The sequence below is a fragment of the Schistocerca americana genome, chromosome 4 (genome assembly GCF_021461395.2).
Source record: "Schistocerca americana isolate TAMUIC-IGC-003095 chromosome 4, iqSchAmer2.1, whole genome shotgun sequence".
Taxonomy (NCBI): Eukaryota; Metazoa; Arthropoda; class Insecta; order Orthoptera; family Acrididae; genus Schistocerca; species Schistocerca americana.
In genome coordinates this window covers 223914297-223931349 of record NC_060122.1, presented here as the reverse complement: position 1 = coordinate 223931349, position 17053 = coordinate 223914297, and positions in this window count along the sequence as shown.

Below are 17053 nucleotides of genomic sequence, written 5' to 3'. Positions count from 1 at the left end.
ATTATCAAATATAACAAGTATGAAATAAGTTTCCCGTTATTTATGAGAACCTGAAATATAGGTAACATCTAACCAGACCTCTGTCATAGGAAACAACAGTGTGAATTTATCGTGTTACCTTAAACGTCCTTATGCAGTAATGGCAAAGAAGCAACATTACTGCAATAGATCGCTGTGAAGCTTTTATCTATATAGAACATTAAAATCTTTAACTTCGTTATGTAGGACTAGGATCGGCGTTGTCCAACTACTTCCGTAACGAACCTGACAAGCGAAAATCTCGTCTTATTAATTTTAGCAGTTCTTATGCCTTCATGTAATAACTGAAGGTACTCTTACAGTAGGACGGTATGTCACGGACATCCTGCATTCTCTTGTCTTACCTCCCAAGCTATAGTATCGCGTAGACATTTTTCAAGAGAACAACAATTGATCACATACGCCATGTGTCTGTGATGTCGAGGCACTCCCGAGGTCAGCAAGATTCCAATAACCGTACCCCACAAAACTTAAGTGGGACTATCCGGTGCGTACACTCCATCCCAGAGCCAGTATCCAGAAAATCAGGGAACAGTTACAACAGTTGCGGGGCAGATCGCCTCAGGAGAGGAGACAACGGCTGTATGACATCCTATCCTACCGAATCAGTGCATGCATCTCGGCCAGAGGAGGTGCCAAGTTCTTTACAAATTTGACTCGATTTCGTAATCACTGAAATAGCCTCACATACCATCTCAACCTGCGAAATTTCTTTTTCCATTTCTGATGGTTTCTTTTATTTTTTTTTTTTTTTGCTGTGCAGCGTATTTAGGATTTGACTTTAAAGTAAACAAAAAAGATGCCCAACTCATCTAGAAGCAAAGCTGCTGGCGAGAGACGCTTGCAGTGAGCACGAAAGGAAAAGGAGGTCCCACTTGCCGGTTGATGGAGCCCCAGCGCGAAGGACCCACTGCCACCGAGGGACCTCCGCGGAGAGTTTCAGAACTCCCGTTTGCATCAACTCGCCGTTTTATTGCCAGCGCGCCCGCGAACTTGTCGCTCACAATTCAGAGAAGACTTGCCACCTGCCGACTCGCACTGAGATACGATCGCGTCGGATGTGTTCCCTCGTGGACCCTGCTGCTGTTCAAATTACAACACTCCCAGGACTTTGCGACAGGTACGGCAGCCGGTCTGCAAACTCCTGCCAGAAGTGCAGCCCCACTTTAGTAGCACGTATAAATGTCTAGGACGCGCAATGTGGCAGCTCCCTCGTGGCCGCGAGTTCGCAGCAACCATTTCTTGCACCTGTGGCACTCCGGGTCCTGGAAGTTGAAAGGTCTCTGTTGGATTCCTTTCATGTTAATTTCTTAAATCTGTTGTCATTTACGGTATAAATTCCTCTTCTAAATTTACTGTGACGTTTCTGACTATCTGGGAGAAGACTGAGTAGTGGAACGTGTTACTTTTACACATAAACAAGAACGATCTGTCACACTACTACCCTTTAAAACACAGTTTATATGTAATTCATGTCACACAGTCTCATACGGAACCTACATCCGCTTTCTTTTATATACTGTATATGATAAGATACTGTCATCCGCCTTCCCTTCTGTGTGTGTGGATGAATGAGCAAATGTATTTCTAGTTGCATGCTTGAGGGTAGCAGACAAGCCTGTCTGCTAGAGAACAGTAGGACCAACGTCGGAACAGGTAGCTACGCTTTCTAAAAGCAAAGAGGTTTCTATCCTTAGTATGGTCCTGTCCGTCCCTTGTCATGTTGGTATAGGAAGCTGCCCCTCTGGCCACTTCCGTTTGTATTTGTGAACCACCCCTCAGGAAGCGCGCTCGGTAGGAGCGCAGGTCAGTCTGTCCGTGGCGAGCGTCTGAAGTGGTAAGATCTCCGGCTAAGCGCGTGTCTGCTAAGTCCGTAGGACAATGGATTTCTTAAGTTCAGCCTAACTGAAAATTTAATCACCTTTATTTCAGGTTTAGCTCTAAAATATCTAATGTTATCTTAAATTGCAGCGCAGTGTAATTCTCGTGTGAAGTTCAGAATATATTCCGGTAGTTGCTTTGTCACTACTTTGTGAGTAAAGTGGAACCACGTGTTGATCAGCAACTCTAACTAGCATCATCAATCTTAAATGCGAATGTGCGTGAGATTATAACGTCTCGTCTTGACAATAATTTTCAATATAGCAACTTTTCTTTATGTTCAACCCACGTGGGGTGTACTTTGTGAAACCAGTACCACGCGCTTATACAATTGTTTGACCCATCAGGTTAATATAAGACGATAGTAACCAGTTCGAGGTTTTTCTTTTGTAAATTGCTTTTCGATCTAATTTATTTTAATTATCAAAATTATTGTGGAGTTACACTCTTTGTGTAAACCAAGTTGACCACGTGAAGCATGTGGTGTAATCATCAAAGTAGCCCTCAGCTATTCTTTTCGGGAAGATTTCACAAAGAGTTAAAATGACTTTAGTATACCAGTGTGTGGTAATTATATGACGGACAGGATTGTGCTACGAACGTAACTTCTTTGGGTGAAAATTGAATCGGTTGGTTGTGGTTAATTTCCTCTTGCATATGTTTCAACGTTCTTCGTGTGTTATTTTATGAATGCAGTGTTGTATGCAGTCTCCCAATCTTGGCTCCATATTTGATGTGTTCCGTAAGATTACAATCTCACATTTTCACAATCCTAAATAAGGCACCAGCTTAGTTACGACTCGAGTTTAATATGCTGAAATTTCAATGATCAATGTTAAAATAAATTTCCAAATATAAACTGATTTATTTCTTTTTATTTAAATTCTCTTTTTTATATATATATCACCGGTTGTCGTATGACTATTAAAAGATTATAATTAATATTGGTCTGGTTGGGAATTTGGTAAGCTAGACTGGATACCTGGTGAAACAGTTGCGCAGTAATGCAAGGTTAACTTCCCCAGACAGCTCACAGCTTTTAAACCGCTTTTATTGTCTAGCAGTACCGCTTTCATAGAAAAATTAAAAGTAACAACGTTACAAAGTTGGTGTGGTTCATGTAAGTGACCCATCGATAAATTTCTCGGGTTGTCGTTCTCGTACAGGAGCTGCTCTTTTCATCCTCGTATTTGCTCGTTAATGTGTGTAATCTATATTACTTCATGGCTAACAAGAGGTACAACCCCATTGCGGGTTGCCTGCCTCACGGCTTACAGAGGGAACGGAAAATTGATTTTCAATATTTCACACAGTTAATGTCAAAATTTAAAATGCTGTCATAATCTAATCATTAAGATCTATAATCTTACGTTAAAAGTTTGACACAATAAGTCAGATATTACTGTTAGAAGCTGTATATATTTCTTGCGGCAGCATAATTCACGGATCGCAAATTGCCCTCATTATAGTCTCCAAGTGTTTGAGAATGTGAACACTTAGCGACTTCCAAAAAACTTAATTTTAAACTTTTATGAGACTCCTTCTCAAAGATACCTTCCTCTGGCCTTCTACAAAATGATGGAAGGAAAAAGTTTGTCGCTTACTACATTTTGGTTGTTCATGCAGTGAAACTGGATCATCATGCGTGATGTGTTAATTTAGCACTTACTTACTTCTAACTCTAGTGACAATACAACGCCAGCCAATGTCTGAAAGTCTGGGAGCTATGACGTTTTTTACAAGACAGTTCGATTCTTTAAAGGTCATATCGCTCTCTACAAGGAGAGAGTCACAGACATCTGATGAATAATCGGATCATCTCGTGGGTGGTATTTTCTTTATCTGAAGGGCTTCGGGCTTCATACCTCTGCCCTCCAGCCCCGGATAATCTCAACGACGGAAATTTGTCAAGAGATTTGGTCAACTCATCCGTGTGTGGCGTCTAGTGGCGAGGCTGGTGCTCGCAGCTTTGCGTCCGTGTGTGGTGATACTCTTCCTAAAGCTGGGGAAGGAGATGTCTCGAACGCAGAAACTGCATTTGAAGTTCCCGAAGAATACTGTAGTTTCCAAACGAGGGCCCATATTTATACCAACGCCGAGTAAGGAACATGTCCCCTATCACAGGTAAGCTAAAGACGTATGTGACTAAAGACATGTTTCTGATAGTGGCTTAGGATTCTGATTTTCACTGCTAAATTACTATAAACTAACAATAAAGATATGCACAGAAAACGTTTTACATATCCGTCAAAGGACTGCAGTCAAGAACGAGCACCAGTTCGCACAAAAACCGATGTTGTATCCACACTACTTGAGAGTTTCGAAATGCTCACTGCTGGATCCTATCAGCAAGTGTTTCCGTTTATAGTCCCGCCCAACAGTTTGTGTCACTTCTTGTACTCCTCTAGGGAGGGAGTGCCAATATATACCTCTACTTTTGCTTCTGCAACTCGTTGTCAGTAAAACTTTCCGTCACTGTAAAGGTACAGCTAACACTACCGGATTTGTAAACATGAGACACAACAGAGCAGTACTGAATCCAAGCTTGATCGTGAAGAGTGCAGTTGGTATTACTGTTGTCAACAACAAACACGGCGAGTGAATGAGACACACATTTGTACCGTTGCAAAGATAAGTTCGCCGGAAAAAAATTAGACATGCCTAGAGAAATCATCATTTCATCCCGTGTAAATACACCCCTAGACTTGATAACTGCCTGGACTCGATTTGGAAGTGAGGCCAAAAGTTTGAGCGGGTATGTCGCATCCATGTTAAGCCATTCACTGAGGATTTGATTACGCATATCCACCACACTGCAGGGACGCTGATGCGGGCGTTTCACCCGCTTTTCAATATGTCACACAGGTTTTCTATGGGGTTAAAGTCTGGTGATTCGGCAGGCCACTCGAGGTGTAATAGGATGGAGGAGTGTTCAGAAAACCAGTAACATGTACTTCCAGCTCGATGAACTTCGCTGTTGTCGTCCTGCAAAGTAGGGGAATCGATAGCGTACTCCTGCAGAAATTGACTGAAAGGCAACGCCTGATCATTCAGAATATTCATTTAAACATACTGGTTCACGTAAGTGAGCGGGCCTAATTCATGATAAGAAAAAAAACTACCCAAAACATCACGGACTCACCTCCAGCCTGCACCTGACCATGGACACATTCAGAATGAAATGCTTCATTTGGCCTTCAATGCTCTCTAAGACGAGCGTCAACTGATCACAAAGAGAAACGTGATTCCTCAGACCACATTATCTTCCGCCCGTCAGCTCCTGTCCACGTTCGAAGATTTTCAGTAGACAGACTATAAATGTTCATTGCATACAGTTCCCCTCGCAATTCTCTCGCAAACAGGTTGGAACGGACCTTCACTTGATGCCTGCAGCAATTCTTGTCTGGTTTGGAAGCGATTTTGACTCTCAAGCCATAGAACGCGTCTCCGTTGCATCTCAGTCAGGATCTTTTTCCGCCCTCAGTTCTGATGTATTTCGTGGCCATGTGTGTTAGGCCACTGCTTTTAGACACGTGAACAGTCCACCGCGAAGCACAAACTAACCCAGCAACTTCACAGATCGTTCAGCCGTGGAGCCAAACACGATTTCCCCCTTTTTGACAGCCGGCCGCTGTGACCGAGCGGTTCTAGGCGCTTGTCCCGAACCGCGCTGCTGCTACGTTCGCAGGTTCGAATCCTGCCTCGGGCATGGATGCGTGTGATGTCCTTGGGTTAGTTAGGTTCTAAGTCTTATGTCCTTAGGTCAGTTGGGTTTAAGTAGTTCTAAGTCTAGGGGACTGATGACCTCAGATGTTAAATCCAATAGTGCTTAGAGCCATTTGAACCATTTTGACACTCGGCAAGGTCTTTACATTTACCTATTTTTACGCGCAATCTCCCCTTGAAACAAAATGTCTCACTGATCGCTACTTCCTAATGCTCACATGCTCACTTACAGGCAGTGCGCGCGTGGTTGACCAAGTGACTCGATCGCTTGACTTTGAAGGATGCCTGCTGGGGGGGCGCAACTAGTCCGTAGCCCTCCGAAGTGAGTAAAACCTGTATCTGAGTGTAGTGAAGATACATACCACCCCCAGGAACTGTCACTCTTCTTATTCCACGCAAGGACGTCTGAATGCAAAATAATGTATTTGGCCCTGTGTTTAATGACAACTGATGGGTCCACAGCTTTACTTAATTTAGAATATTTTGAATAATCTCTCCCAAAAATGTAATTAAGTAAGACATTCAAATGTGTTTCTATATTTAATGAAATAGTAGCGGGATATAGTATCGCAATGATACTAACAGTACAAATGAATCCAGTCTTCAAATTTATGACAATACGTGGCTATTCAAATACTTGACAAATACAAGAAGTTTCCGAGAATATTTAGGTGCCAAAGTTGAAGAGGGCCTATCGCATGATGGTACTTCCATTTTGTCTACTGTGAGTGGGCTGATTATCGTAACAGATTGGTAATTCTCTAACTTGCGGTACAGCGATTGAGTAACAAGACTCATCTACAGACTCCCACATGTAATTTAGATCTGCTGTACGCACTGTGCGGTGCTGGGGACGTTAAAATAACAGACTACGTCCCTTCTTTGCCAGAGCTCCAAAATACTTAACCAAACTCCATGCTGGATTGGTGTGGCCTCAGCTACCAGTGACTGGCTGCTCTGCAGGTTGCAATTACGACTACGGGCCATTCTGACAAATTGCGGCCGTGGATGATGTTCCAGTAAGTAGAGAAATCTAAGTTATGTTGGCAGATCTCCGGATCAGCACTTACATGAACTCTGTCCGGGTTATCGAGACAGTGAATGCTATTATTAAGTCGACCGATCTCTGGTCTCTACTTCACGTCTTCTCTCTCTGGCGGTCTGTAATAGAGTTCCACGACAAATTCGATTCTCTACACAAACTCGAAAAAAATTAAGGTGTGTCGTCCCCGCCAAGCCACAGGTCTGCCAATAGTGGCCCGTAGCGGATCCAAGCGCCAATCACAAGTGTACAAATCGCAGCACGTAATTGACCAAAACACCACTAAGAATCCTGCTCCAATTGAGAGGCTTGCCACCAAAAACTAGCGGCGCCTTGTTACGCCAGCAAGCGACACAAACTGTCCGCCAACCAGCTAGCTTTTTTGAAGCGTCCGCGCGAAGACCGCAGAAGCGCCGACTGGCGGACACCCCGCTGTCAGCGAAGCCGCGGTTCGAAAAACGTAACGATGCAAAGCTTAACCACCCTTGCCCGGACACGACGGCGCCGCGCTGGCAGATTCCACGCAATCGTCATTGCCGTCCCTCCAGCCGAGAGAAAGCCGAGAGCGCCTTTGAAAGAGAGCACCACCGACCACTGCTATTGTCACCTGGGCCCGGCCTTTCTGGAATCCGGCAGATGTTGCCGCACACAACTTCGTTATCCAGCGCGCCTCTGTTGTACAGAACGTCCACCATCAGAACTTCGAAAATATAGCAAATGGAGCCATCACCTGATTTAATTCGAGCAAAGAGTAATAAAAGCCTTTGACATTCAATCATCTTCCTATAGTCATCTCCCGAAAAGGTAATTAAAAAAAATAAATGAGAGAGCGCAAGCCGTTTTGGCATTTCACAGGTTTAATGACTCATCTGTTTATGTACATTGGCTGTAACTAATTTTTTGTCCGGCGAATTTACAGGGTGACAATTATTGAATTGTATGAAATAAAATCGTTGTAACTTCAGAACGGTGTGCGTTAGGACGTTCAAACTGCGCGTTCGGCTGTGGGGCATGATGGGAATTAGTACGCGCATGCATGGTTCGGTTTAGCGACGAAGTCCACTTTCATTTGGATGGGTTCGTCAGTAAGCAAAATTGGCCCATTTGGGGGACTGAGAATCCGCATTTCGCGATCGGGAAGTCTCTTCACCCTCAACGGGTGACTGTGTGGTGCGCAATGTCCAGTCACCGAATAATCGTTGCGATATTCCTTGACGGCACAGTGACTCCCGAACAGTACTTTAAGGTTTTGGAAGATGATTTCTTCCCCATTGTCCGAAGTGACCTGATTTCGACAGGATGCGGTGCATGCAAAACGGAGCTCGACCCATCGAGCAGGAGAGTGTTTGATGTCCTAGAGGAGCACTTTGGACACCGCATTCTGGCTCTGGGGTACCCAGAGGCCGTTGGCGTGGGCCTCGATTGGCCACCATATTCTCCGAATCTGAAGACATGCGACTCCTTTTAGTGGGGCTGTATTAAAGACAAGGAGTAGAGCAATAACTTCAGAACCATTGCTGATCTAAAAACAGCCATTCAGAACGTCATCAACAGCGTCAATGTCCCGACACTTCAGCGGGTCCGGCAGAATTTCGCTATTCGTCTGCGTCACATCATCGCCAATGATGGGAGGCGTATCGAACATTCCATATCCTAAATCCAAATGTCTATAGTGACGTTTAGATGTGAGCGCCGTAGTTTGTAAGTAATTTACGTTTCTTTCATATAGTTCAATAATTGTCATCCTGTATGTTCAATGCACTACAGATACAATGACACTAAGGGGTTAAGAAATCGAAGGAAAGGCAATAACACTACTGGCCTTTAAAATTGCTACACCACGAAGATGACCTGCTACAGACGCGAAATTTAACCGACAGGAAGAAGATGCTGTGATACGCAAATGATTGGCTTTTCAGACCATTCACACAAGGTTGGCGCCGGTGGCGACACCTACAACGTGCTGACATGAGGAAAGTTGACAACCAATTTCTCATACACAAACAGCAGTTGACCGGCGTTGCCTGGTGAAACGTTGTTGTGATGCCTCGTGTAAGGAGGAAAAATGTGTACCATCACGTTTCCGACTTTTATAAACTTCGGATTGTAGCCTATCACGATTGCGGTTTATCGTATCGCGACGTTGCTGCTTGAGTTGGTCGAGATCCAATGACTGTTAGCAGAATATGGAATCGGTGGGTTCAGGAGGGTAATACGGAACGCCGTGCTGGATCCCAATGGCCTCATATCACTAGCAGTCGAGATGACACGCATCTTATCCGCATGGCTGTAACGGATCGTGCAGCCACGTCTCGATCCCTGAGTCAACAGATGGGGCCGTTTGCAAGACAACAACCATCTGCACGACGTTTGCAGCAGCATGGACTATCAGCTCGGAGACCATGGCTGCGGTTACCCTTGACGCTGCATCGGACAGGAGTGCCTGCGATGGAGTACTCAACGACGAACCTGGGTGCACGAATGACAAAACGCAATTTTTTCGGATGAATCCAGGTTCTGTTCACAGCAGCATGATGGTCGCATTCGTGTTTCGCGACATCGCGGTGAACGCACATTGGAAGCGTTTATTCGTCATCGCCATACTGGCGTATCACTCGACGTTATGGTATGTGGTGCCATTGGTTACACGTCTCGGACACCTCTTGTTCGTATTGACGGCACTTTGAACAGTGGACGTTACATTTCAGATGTGTTACGACCCGTGGCTCTACCCTTCATTCGACCCCTGCGAAACCCGACATTTGAGCAGTATAATGCACGACCTCATGTTACAGGTCCTGTATGGGCCTTTCTGGATACAGAAAATGTTCGACTGCTGCCCTCGCCAGCACATTCTCCAGATCTCTTACCAGTTGAAAACGTCTGGTCAATGGTGGCCAAGCAACTGGCTCGTCACAATACGCCAGTCACTCCTCTTTATGAACTGTGGTATCGTGTTGAAGCTCTGTTTGACTCAATGCCCAGGCGTATCAAGGCCATTATGGCCAGAGGTGGTTGTTCTGGGTACTGTTTTCTCAGGGTCTATGCACCCAAATTGCGTGAAAATGTAATCACATGTCAGTTCTAGTATAATATATTTGTCCAATGAATATCCGATTATGATCTGCATTTCTTCTTTGTGTAGCAATTTTAATGGCCGGTAGTGTACTTTGTAACGAGCCGCTGGGGCCCATAGGTCTCTTATACCAAAATATTCAGAAAACATCTGTGAGTAGCCTGTGAAATTTTCTCAGTGGAGTTGCACCGCAAAGGATGGCGCCAAGCGTCATTCTCCTACAGGAGGCTCCGTTGTAGTTACGGGGCAGTTACTACGATAGCCGCAGACCGCGCTGTGCCCCTATGCTACTGCCCAGGACAAGTCGGGGCTCGTAAATTGACAGATCTGCGGCTGACTGTGACGGATCGGCGCTGGTGTGGTGTGGCGTGATGCCAACTACTTGTCGTGGCCGGGTGCCATGCGCCGTGTCAGCCGCTCGGCAAATGTTGGAAAAACACTCCCCGGCCCATGCAAACGCGGGGAAGCGGTCGATTTATCACGTCGCCGCTCAGGCTATTAATTGCAGTGCAATGAACTGCGGTTTACAGCTTTCTCGAATGAGCGTCAGAGCGGTTGCTTAGAGGCAGTACAGCGAGTATCGCTGCTAACGAGATTCAAGCGTCACGCCTGCATCCGTTTATGCACGTATCGGAGGGCTGTGGACACGATTTTCTGGCTAAAACGACGGACAGTTAAAGATTCTCATTATGAGTTCAAGTTGCTGAGCAGCAGGGCACGTGCCACCTCAAACCTGATTTTTAGATCTCACAGACTTCAATAATAATGCAGTAATTTCAATTGAAAAGAAAGCAGTTGCTGACAGGTGTGAAAATTACCGAACCATCATTTTAATAAGTTACGGTTACAAAATACTAACGCGAATTCTTTGGAGAAGAATGGAAAAACTAATAGAAACAGACCCCTGGGAAGATGAGTGTGGATTCCGGTGAACTGTAGGAACACGCGACGCAGTACTGACCCAATGACTTATCTTAGAAGATACGTTAAGAAAAGGCAAATATACATTTATAGCAACTTCCTGTCGGATTAAAACTGTGTGTCGGACCGAGAATCGAACTCGGGACCTTTACCTTTCGCGGGCATGTGCTCTACCACTGAGCTACCCAAGCACGACTCACGCCCTGTCCTCACAGCTTTACTTCCGCCAGTACCTCGTCTCCTACTTTCCAAACCTTAATCCGCCAGGAAGTTTCATATCAGCCCACCCTCCGCTGCAGAGTGAAAATCTCATTCTGGAAACATCCCCCAAGCTGTGGCTAAGCCATGTCTCCACAATATCCTTTGTTCCAGGAGTGCTAGTTCTGCAAGGTTCGCAGGAGAGCTTCTGTGAAGTTTGGAAAGCAGGAGACGAGGTACTGGCGGAAGTAAAGCTGTGAGGAGGGGGCGTGAGTCGTATTTGGGTAGCTAAGATGGTAGAGCACTTGCCCGCGAAAGGCAAAGGTCCAGAGTTCGAGTCTCGGTCCGGCACACAGTTTTAACCTGCCAAGAAATTTCATATCGGCGCACACTCCGCTGCAGAGTGAAAATCTCATCCTCGATACATTTATAGCATTTGTAGACACAGAGAAAGCTTTTGACAATGTTGACTGGAATACTCTCTTTGAAATTATGAGAGTAGCAGGGGTAAAATACAGAAAGCAAAAGGGTATTTACAGCTTGTACAGAAATCAGACGACAGTAATAAGTCCAGAGGCACGAAAGGGAGGCAGTGGACGAAAAGGGAGTGAAACAGGGTTGTAGGTTATCCCCGATGTTATTCAAAATGTACATTGAACAAGCAGTAAAGGAAACCAAAGAACAATTTGGAGATGGACTTAAGGTTCAGGGAGAAGAAACAAACACTTTGAGGTTTGCCGATGACATTGTAATTCTGTCAGAGACAGCAATGGACTTCGATGTGCAGTTGAACGGAATGGTCAGTGTCTTGAAAGGAGGATATAAGATAAAAACCAACAAAAGCAAAGCAAGAATAATGGAATGCAGTCGAACTAAATCAGGTGATGCTAAGCGAGTCAGATTAGGAAACGAGACACTTAAAGTGTTAGATGAATGCTGCTATTTAGGTAGAAAAATGACTGAGGATAGCCGAAGTAGAGAGGATATAAAATGTAGAATGGCAGTGATAAGAAAAGCATTTCTGAAGAAGAGAAATTTGTTACCATTGAATATAGAGTTAAATGATAGGAAGTCTTTTCTGAAGGTGTTTACCTGGAGAGTAGCCACGTATGGAAGTGAAACATGGACGAGAAATAATTTAGATAAAAAGAGAACAGAGGCTTTCGAAACGTGTTGTTAGAAAAGAATGCTGGAGATTAGATGGATCGATCAAGTAAATGATGATGAAGTACAGAACGGAATGTTATGGCACAACTTGAGCAAAAGAAGCGATCGGTTGATAGGGAACATTCTGTGACATCAAGGGATCACTAATTTAATACTGGCGGAAAGTGGGGAGGGGGCGGGGGGGGGAAAGAGTAAAGTAAAAATCGTAGAGGAAGACTAAGAGATGAATACTGTGAGCAGATTCAGATACATTGTAATAGTTACTCAGAGATGAAGAGGCTCGCACAGGATAGCGTAGCATATAGTACTGCATCAAACTTCTTCGGACTGAAGACCACAGCAACAGACAAGCCATACGTGCAGTACACGTCCATCAACACTGTTTTATTTTACTGAAAAACGCCGTCCACTATAATGTTTTGTTTTTCAATACACTGTTGCCATTTCGGCCCTTATACTTACCACATGCCATTTAGAAATAATACGGAAAGACCAGACCATTACCTCCTCTCCCTCTCCCTCCTCCACTAGGATATCAGAAACCCTGCTCCGGTGAACACAACGGCCAAAGACACGCTGCCTGCCATGGACAGGAAAAAAAAAAGAAAAAAAGTAGCCATGTGCGACTAGAATTCGCGCTCTGACGGTTCCATACAAACTTAATTATTTATATAAGCGGTTCATTTATCCTGCAATTGAGGATCTTGTCATCAACATTGTTAATGTCAAGATATCAGTCCCGCGACTACCAACGCATTCGAGAATTCAGTAGGGCAGTGTCTGTATTTCACACTGTATAGTTCGATGCAATATTCCTTTGAACATGCATGCATATCCTGAGGAACAGACACGGCTGAAGATTGACAGCCGTATTAAATTATGAAATGCGTTCGCAAATTGCGAATACGATTGTACAACATCTATACAGTTCACTAGTAACTTACAAAAATGTGTGCCTGACCGGAACTCCAGCCTTACGCGAGTGGTCACTTTAACAGCTTTGGCTATCGGTGTACGATTCACGGTCAGACCCAAACTTCCATATATCTTAGTGCGTATGTCGCTTGATGCTCGCATACAAATTGTATGATTTTCGCATTTGTATGCGTGCACTGTGGAACGTAGACACTAGGATGCATGGAAGTGTGGGTGTGGGCGTGAATCGTGTACGGATAGCTAAGGCGGTTAAGGCCACTGCTCGCGTAAAGCGAGAGATCCGGCTTCGAGTCCCTGTCTGGTACAAATTTTCATACTTTACTATTAAATCGTACAATCGTTATACAATCGTATTCGCAAGTTACAAATGCATTTCACAACACTCGAGAATGTCTTAATTCTAAGTTTTAAGTCGGGTAACAAAACAAATATTGCTTTCGTGTGATATGTTTAGACATTAGCAATTTTCTTACCAAAATGAATGAATTTAACGGGAAGTACCCTATAGGTTTTGATGAGTGTGTTTGAGAGTATTAAAATATGTGACATAAACGGCCGATCTTTTGATCGCATTGACTTAAAAGTTATCGTTTGTTACACCGCCAACGGACCGTAGAACTTAATATGTGTCGTAAATGTCAACTCGAAGTATCTACCTGTTCCTGAGAAAATGGGGTCTTAACAGACAGACGGACAACTGGATAACAAATTACAAAAAAAATTCTCGTGAATTATAATGACAAATTCACAGTTTTCGGATTTTTCCTTGAGCCTTGCACCTTGGCAAATTTCTTGATTCTAGGCCAAAGATAAGTACCCTACACGTTTTGATGAGTGAAGTTTTTAGTATCGAAGTATGTGACAAAAATGGCCGACTGCATTGTCTTACAACCTGACGTTTATTAGACCGCCACTGGGCTGTAGACTGTATGACATAAATTTCAGCTTGATACCTCTACCCGTTCCTGAAAAAAAAAGGATTATTAACAGTCGGACAGCTGGACAGACAGACAGCCGACGAAGTGATTCTATAAAGGTTCCTTTTTAACCGACTGACGTGTTACGAACCAAGTATTATTTTCTCAGTTGTAAATGAATTAGCCTCTGGCGCTAGGATGACTTTCAATTTTTTAAATGTAAATCTCCGTACTGCCAGTCCCAATATTCAGATGCAGATTGTCATCTAGTCGATATTAATTATCAAAGGTGGCTGTCATCGCCCAACAGCAGACGTGCAAGCCCGTTCCCCACGCAAAATGACACCTCACACGGAACGTGCTCCTCACCATGATTGGCGAACCCGGTGCTCTGCAGAGGCAGTTCTTGGCTGCATTTGGCGCGTAAAGCACACAGTTTCTGTATGAAAATGGACGCACGTATAGTAACTGAATTAATTCTGTTAGTGGGCCGAGAAAATAGTAAAGATGATTCTAAACTCGTCTACGGGTCGAACTGATAATTTCTGTTAGAGGAACACTGCGTAGTATTGTACAACGACCTGACATACATATTAGTAGAATTATTCGTTAACTCAGTGACTTTCCATTTCCCATACGGTGTTAGATTGAATATAGTTAAAGTGTAGTGTCTAATGTCACTTTGCGCATGCATAGAATCCAAATTCTTGATGATGTATTGACTACATCAGTCTGGTAACGTACTTCGTCACGTAGGTTTCAAGAGCGGTATTCGTTTCATAATTTCATTAGAATGAAAGAGGAGACTTTTTTGAAGAATTCAGAACCACTGAAGAAGATACTTATCGATAAAGATACAAACATGAGATAATCTATAAAACCACAAGTAAATAATTACTACACAAAGGTTCATAATAAAAAAACTTTCAGTGTGTGACTTGTGTTTACTTTGAACTAGAGCGGCAATCGCATTAAGATCTGCGGCCATTGGGGGAACATTTGAGTCGCTGGCCTATGCAGTTGCGACAAATACATTATTTATATTAAATAACACCGACTACCGCAGGTAATACTTCTATTAAATTGATAATAAAGATCCAGAATCTTTTAGAGAACAAAAGGTGAAAAAAAGTTTAAACTTAGCTGGACACGAACCAGTTATCTCTCTCTTTGTAGTTCACGATGCTATCAGCTACGCTACAAAATCGACAAGGCTGCGGTCGTTCAGTTATAAGACATACAACGTGTATCTGTTGTATCTACTCATGTCATTATTTGGCAGTTAACTATAAAAAACTGTACTCATAACTATCGCTTTTCATAGATCATCACTGTGCCGTAGCATTTAAACGGTTTGGTTTCTTAGCAACAAGCTGCAGGACTAAAAGCATAAAACAGAGGAAGTAGTGTCTGTAATTCCGTTATAACAAATCGTACCTAAAATAGCATTTTTCGAGAGATCCTTAATATTCTGATGCTTTAAAAGAACTTGTACTCATATCATACGAAATACGGAATTTGACTCCACACAATATGGCGTCTCTTAAGTTCTGACCCATTTCCATTCCTCTGCCCGAGGCAAAAATCTGACACGCCACTTTCTTCATTCCGCGCTTCGCAGTGTAGTGGCCAGTGGAATTTCACGTTGTAACGCCACCAGCTCCTTGTAGATGTACGTTTCAAAAATGGCTCTGAGCACTATGGGACTCAACTGCTGAGGTCATTAGTCCCCTAGAACTTAGAACTAGTTAAACCTAACTAACCTAAGGACATCACAAACATCCATGCCCGAGGCAGGATTCAAACCTGCGACCGTAGCGGTCTTGCGGTTCCAGACTGCAGCGCCTTTAACCGCACGGCCACTTCGGCCGGCTATGTACGTTTCTACGTCATGTGAGAGGACGGCATTAGTCGTCGGCAGCACACTGCATACCCAGTCAACCGATTTGTCAAGCACAATACGGTTTTTAACGTCCGTATTTCTGAAGATTGCTACAGCACATGCCAATTTCCATCGCTTCTTCTTTTACGTAATGCCAGTAGTGGATGCGTTTCGTTTTCTCAGAGTAGACCTTGTGCCCTTCCATACGTTTGTGTAACGTTATCGCTGATTTCTCAAGATTTCTACATCTAATGTCACCTCTACTGTTCCCTCTGCTACCATGGAAGTTATTCCTTGGTGTTTTAACACATATTCTATCATCCTGTACTTTCTTGACAGTGTTTTTCATCTATCCCTTTCCTTGCCCATTCTGCCGAGAAACACCTCCTTTCTTATCGTTCTACTTAATTGTTAGCATTCAGTCACATCGTATACTATTTTTTTTTTTTTTGTTTTAGCACTATGGGACTTAACATCTGAGGTCATCAGTCCCCTAGAACTTAGAACTACATAAACCTAACTAACCTAAGGACATCACACACATCCATGCCCGAGGCAGGATTCGAACCTGTGACCGTAGCGGTCGCGCGGTTCCAGACTGAAGCGTCTAGAACCGCTTGGCCACACAAGCCAGCACACATCGTATCTCAAACGCTTCGATTCTCATCTTTTCTTATTTTCCCACAGTTCACAACTCACTTCTGTAGAGTGCTGTACTCGGGTATTACCAGAACTACTTCCTCAAATTAAGGGCTGGGTTTGATACTTGTAGATCAGCGGGTAATGCTCTCTTTGTGTGTTCTGTTCTACAACTTGCGTCCTTCTTCCTTCGTCCTTTACGCATTATTTTGCTCCCAGTGTAGCACAACTCCTTTTTGTGTACTTCGTAGTCCCCAATTTTGGTATTTTTTCCTAATCTCATTTCAACTATTTCACAATACTTTCGTCATTCTTGTTTACTCTTAATCCAGTCCGGCCGCTGTGGCCGAGCGGTTCTAGGCGTTTCAGTCCCGAGCCGCGCTGCTATGAACGCATGGATGTGTGTGATGTCCTTAGGTTAGTTAGGTTTAAGTAGTTCTTAGTCTAGGGGACTGATGAGCTCAGATGTTAAGTCCCATTGTGCTTGAACCATCTTAATCCAGTTTCCTCATTAGACTGTTCATTCCATTCAAAACATCCTTTAATTTTTCCTCGCTTTCACTGTGGGTAGTAAATATCATCAATGAATACTATCACTGATATCCTTTCATCCAGAATAAAACTTCTGA